Source organism: Galeopterus variegatus, unplaced genomic scaffold (assembly GCF_000696425.1).
Source record: "Galeopterus variegatus unplaced genomic scaffold, G_variegatus-3.0.2 Scaffold1658, whole genome shotgun sequence".
Classification (NCBI taxonomy): domain Eukaryota; kingdom Metazoa; phylum Chordata; class Mammalia; order Dermoptera; family Cynocephalidae; genus Galeopterus; species Galeopterus variegatus.
The window spans coordinates 277,977-283,029 of NW_007727769.1; positions in this window are offsets into that span (position 1 = coordinate 277,977).

A 5,053-nucleotide genomic window follows, 5' to 3' on the forward strand; every position below is an offset into this window, starting at 1 on the left:
GTCGGTGATTGGCCATAATAATCATATACATTGTATATTGACAAAATAAAAATTTAACAAAAAAAAAAAAAAAGAAGAAATTTTCAGCCATACTGGAAGCTAGAAAATAATTAATCAAGGCTTTCAGAAATTTGCAGAAATTAATTCCTAACCTGGAATCCTATACCTCGGCAAAAGATCAATTAAGTGTGAGAGTAAAATAAAGACATTTTCAGACATGCAGGCCCTCAAAAACTTACTTCCCATAATCTCTTCTTAGGAAGCTACAAGAGGAGGTGGTCCATAAAATGAGAGAGTAAAGCAAGGAAGAAGAAAACAAGAGAACAGGGAGAACAGGGAATTCACAGAGAAGGGAAGAAAGGGAAATCTCAGAGTGCCAATGTGCATTGGGGCAAGAAAATAACTGGTTCAGATCGGAAGACTGAGGGTTCCATTTTGGGGCAGGGGCTAGGGAAGGAATTAACGATTGTCTGGTGCATTTCATTGTGAGCAAAATACTAAGGAGAGGTGTTTTAATGAGCCATTAGAATATTTGGGAAGAAGCAGCAATAGGATCCTAAAAATTAAACAAATGAAAAAAGAATTATTTTTCTCCAAAAAAGTTGTACCCCCCCCAAAAAAAATCATAGTTCTCAACTTGAATCTACAGTGAACAATAATTACATGGTTACTCAATATTTACTCAATAATTACAGCATTAACTCAATATCTATTAATTAAAATTGTGATATTATTTAGGAGAGACACTGAAGGACTGAGAATTTTCCACTGTGGTTTGTGCCAGTCCCCGTCCTCTGCAACTATTCCTCCTCAATGCCATTGCACATGACTTTAGCCCCTAACTCTTCCTCCCCATCCCTATGTATAAAATCCAAATTACCCAAACAATGGCTGTTAATCTGCAAGAACAATTTTTTCCTCCTGTAAGAGCCATCCTTGAACAAACATGTCTGAAACCAGCTGAAGTTTGGCTGCTCTGGCCAAAGTCCTATGAGACGTTTAGCCCTCCTTCCCTAAGCTGGAGGCTGTTAGGAGCTTTCTCATGCCTGGCATTTTCAAATAAAGGGTTTTGCTTACAAAAAAAAAAAAAAGAAGTATAGGTCTTGTGCACTAAAACTATAAAATGTTGCTGACAGAAATTAAAGACCTAAATAAATACAAATGGATCGGAAGATTTAATATTGTTAAGATGATAATATTCCTCAAATTGATCTACAGATGTAAAATAATCCCTATCAAAATTTCAACTGCCTTTTTCTTTTTTTTGCAGAAATGAACAAGCCAATGCTAAAATTCATATGAAAATGTAAGAAACCCAAAATAGCCAAAACAATGTGAAAAAGAAAAACAAAGTTAACTTTACTATAAAGCTACAGTAATCAAGAAGGGTGCTGCTGGGATATGGACAGACCTACAGATCAATGGAATACAACTGGGAGTCCCGAAATGAATCCTTACATTTACAGTTAACCATTCGACAAGGGTGCCAAGACAATTCAATGGGAAAAGAATAGTCTTTTCAACAAATGGTGCTGGGAAAACTGGATATCCACATGAAAATAATGAAGATGAACACTTTAACTCACACCATTCACAAAAAGTTAACTCGAAATGGATAACAGACCTAAAGTTTAGCCCTCCTTCCCTAAGCTGGAGGCTGTTAGGAGCTTTCTCATGCCTGGCATTTTCAAATAAAGGGTTTTGCTTACAGTGCTCTGGCTGATTTTCTTCCCCAAACTATATTGCAAAAATGGAGGAAGGGGAGTGGAGGGGATGGAGTAAGAGAGTTATATCCTCACCTATAGTAAAAGTAAGTCAATAGATTCTGTCCAGAAGTGACAAACCAAGAACCAGTGACATAAGCTAATTATTTGGAAATAAGGAGGTAAGTGACCAAACAGCTAAGAGCTGAAAAATATCTGGGGAGTGGAACTGTTGTTTTTGTTAAAATATTTTAATATGCTTTAATTCACAAAATTAGATAAATGAGTTATTTTGATAACAATTTAAACAATTCTTAAAAAGTAAAAAAAAAATTTAAGTTGCCATTACATAATCAAGTTGTATCTATAAATCATCTCAACAAAATGATCCCAACAAGTAGAGATGTAGAAAACCTCTTGATGGCCTAAGGATTGGGAAGAAAAGGTCTCATGAGCATCTAGTTTAGCAGCCCTGGAGATGGGGGAGCAGCCTTAGCTGGCATCACAGGGGTGGGGACAGGAAGCCAGAATGTTCCTGGTCCACTGCTCAGGCCTCCTGGGGATTCTCTGAGTAAGTCACAGGATTTTGCTAAATAGGGTACCTTAGGGCTTTCTGGAAAAGTGTCATTCTCTGTGGAAGATAAAGAATGAAGTTCTTTTTAGTGTCCTGTTCTGCAACTTGGTTTTTTTTTCTGTGCAACTCTCTTTACACAGCCCATTTTCTCTTTTATTCCTTTTCCTTTAATTTCTTTCCCCACACTTGAGACCCTTTTTCCTTACAGTGTTATTTTTCTCTCTAATCTTACATTCTTCCCACCATCCTCACCCTGTTTCTCTGCTCAACTAGGTTTTCTCTAAGTGTTGGCTGATACTCATGTTCAGCGACCTGCCAGGTGATTGAGACTTTTGTCTCAGTTTTCCAAGTGGTTAGCTGAAGTCACTTGTCTTTTGAACACAACTTGTCTATCTGTAAAACTGGTTAATATTCCTCAGGATGCTGTATAATAATGGCTGAGCTAACCTTACAGTTCTTGAGAGAGTAATTTAAGAACTGTGACGTGCTTAATTCAAGTCGTAGACGGCTGTCTTCACACATAATTTGAATATTTTCTTCTTCTTTCCTGAAATTTATAACTTTAGTTGTAGAGAACTTTTTCTAGAATGATAATAGGAAATGACAAGATATAGAATGAAGCCAATTTTATAAAGTTTATAAAATTGTTTCTTTTAGTTTTCCGTTTCTTTCAACGACTGAAAGAAAATCAACCAATGAATTAAGGGTCTTTAATCCCTAGAGGAATACAGTGATCAGATTCAAAGAATGAAGTTAGATTTAACAATATATTTTAATTTTTAAGTACCTCAAAATGGAACCATATCTGTGGGTGAAAACATTAACCTTCTAAGACGAAGTCTTTGTTTTTCCTCTTTTAAAATTAAGTCTGAGGCTTTCAAATTTTCCAATCATATGCTATCAGTGTATAACATTGATTTATAGGATTCAAAGCTCAGGAATTGTGTATGTGTAAAGAATTATGGTTCTTTAAAGACACCAACATTTGCTGATAAATGTATTTGAAATGATACTACTGCTTGCCCCAAATTAAGCCGTAAATAAAACCCTAAGGCTAAACAGAGAACATAAAGGGCTTTATGGCCAACTGTAGTTATTACTGGGGAATTTAGATTTCATACAAACCTGCCTTTATTTTAAATGCAGTTTAGTTGTTTAAAAAAAAGCACACACCTCAAACCAAATATCCAGTCCACATTTTTTCCTAACACAGAAGGAGGCCTCTCTGAAGGTTTTTCCAGGCTTACCACTTAACAGTGGTCAAGCCAAAAATAAATCCTGAGGTTTACTAGGCAAATTTAACCACACACCAAATACCAGGCCATGGAGAGCTGGATTCAGCCTTTTCTCCAGTAGCCCCTCCCAGGACCCCCACCCACATTCCCCCATCTCCAAATTAGAAAGCTAATTAGGATTCCAAATTTAAATGCTCAATGGAGAGGGAGATCTGGTCCCAGGCCAGGACTCCTTGAACATCAAACACTCCCCTCTGTCCTCTGTTAGTGCAGTGAGCTGTGGGAAGAGCTGGGCAGCATGACTGTCTGGGGCCGTTTGACTTGCTGAAGGGCAGTGTTTACTCTCGTTTGCCTGAGAGGGAAGATCTGTGGCACAAATCGCAAACCTCGAAAAGATAAAATTAAAACAACAACAACAACATGCCTTGGAATTTTAGTACTCTAAGGAAAAGAAAGAAATACCTTTTTATAAGCTCAATTATTACCATGGTGACATAAGAGCACATGAGGAGGTCCCCTCAAGAACAGTTCCTGGTTCCAGCCAGGCAGCCTCTCAATAGTGCAGGGAGACTTCTTCAGTTGCCATGGCAACAAAAATTAGAAGTGCTTTTGCAACACTAACAGAAACCATCTTCTGAAGCGTTTCTGTGAATCACACTGAGTATTGGTGATGCGAGCATGTGTGATACCTATTTTTCAAACATTAAAAATAAAATTACCATAAACAAATACTTGTTTTAGAGTCCCATGTGAAATATTAACTGGGAATAATTTTTTTCCTCCGGTTTGTTACCCTTTTGAATTCCCGCGGCCTCCAGTGCACACAAGCGATTTAATTTCCAAACTTGTCTGAATTGCACGGGTGAGAGCTTAGAACGTGATTCATTCGCTCTTATTTTGAAACTGGAGGAGGACTGGGGTGGGGGAGGGTGGGTCTAACAGAGAGCCCTCTTGTCTGCTAACCTCGGGAGGATGAAGACAGGGGAGGAAAGGGGGGGAGAGAGAGAGAGAGAGAGAGAGAGAGAGAGACAGGGGGAGGGGGCGAGGGAGGAGGAGGAGGAGGGAAAGAGGGGAGGGAAAAAGGAGAGGAAGGAACGTGCAGACGGCAGAGCCTTCGCTGCCGCTGTTAGGACCAAGAGCATCTGCCCAGACGTGACAGAGCACCCGGGAGCTGATCAGGACCCCCACTGCGATCTTTTCCTGGTCGTATCGGCGAGTTCTCAAGTTCCTAATATTCCTAGGGGGATCGGGGAAGAGGGGACAACCGTCCTTCAAAAGAAGCGCCTTCCTCGGGGGCGCGTGGCGGTGCGGCTGCCACAGCCTTCGGATGTCAGCTCCCTCGGCCGCCAGCCCCGGCCCGCGCCGGTGGGGAGGTCAGGCGGGTCCGGGTCCTTGCTGCCCCCCGACAGACGGGGCTGGCGCCTCGGGGCTCTGGTCACTCGGGAGGCGCTGAGCCGCCGTCCTCGGCTCCCGTGTGGGCGCCGCACTGGCACGACATGGGCACACGCGAACGCGCCGTCGCCCGGGGAGGGCGCCCCGGG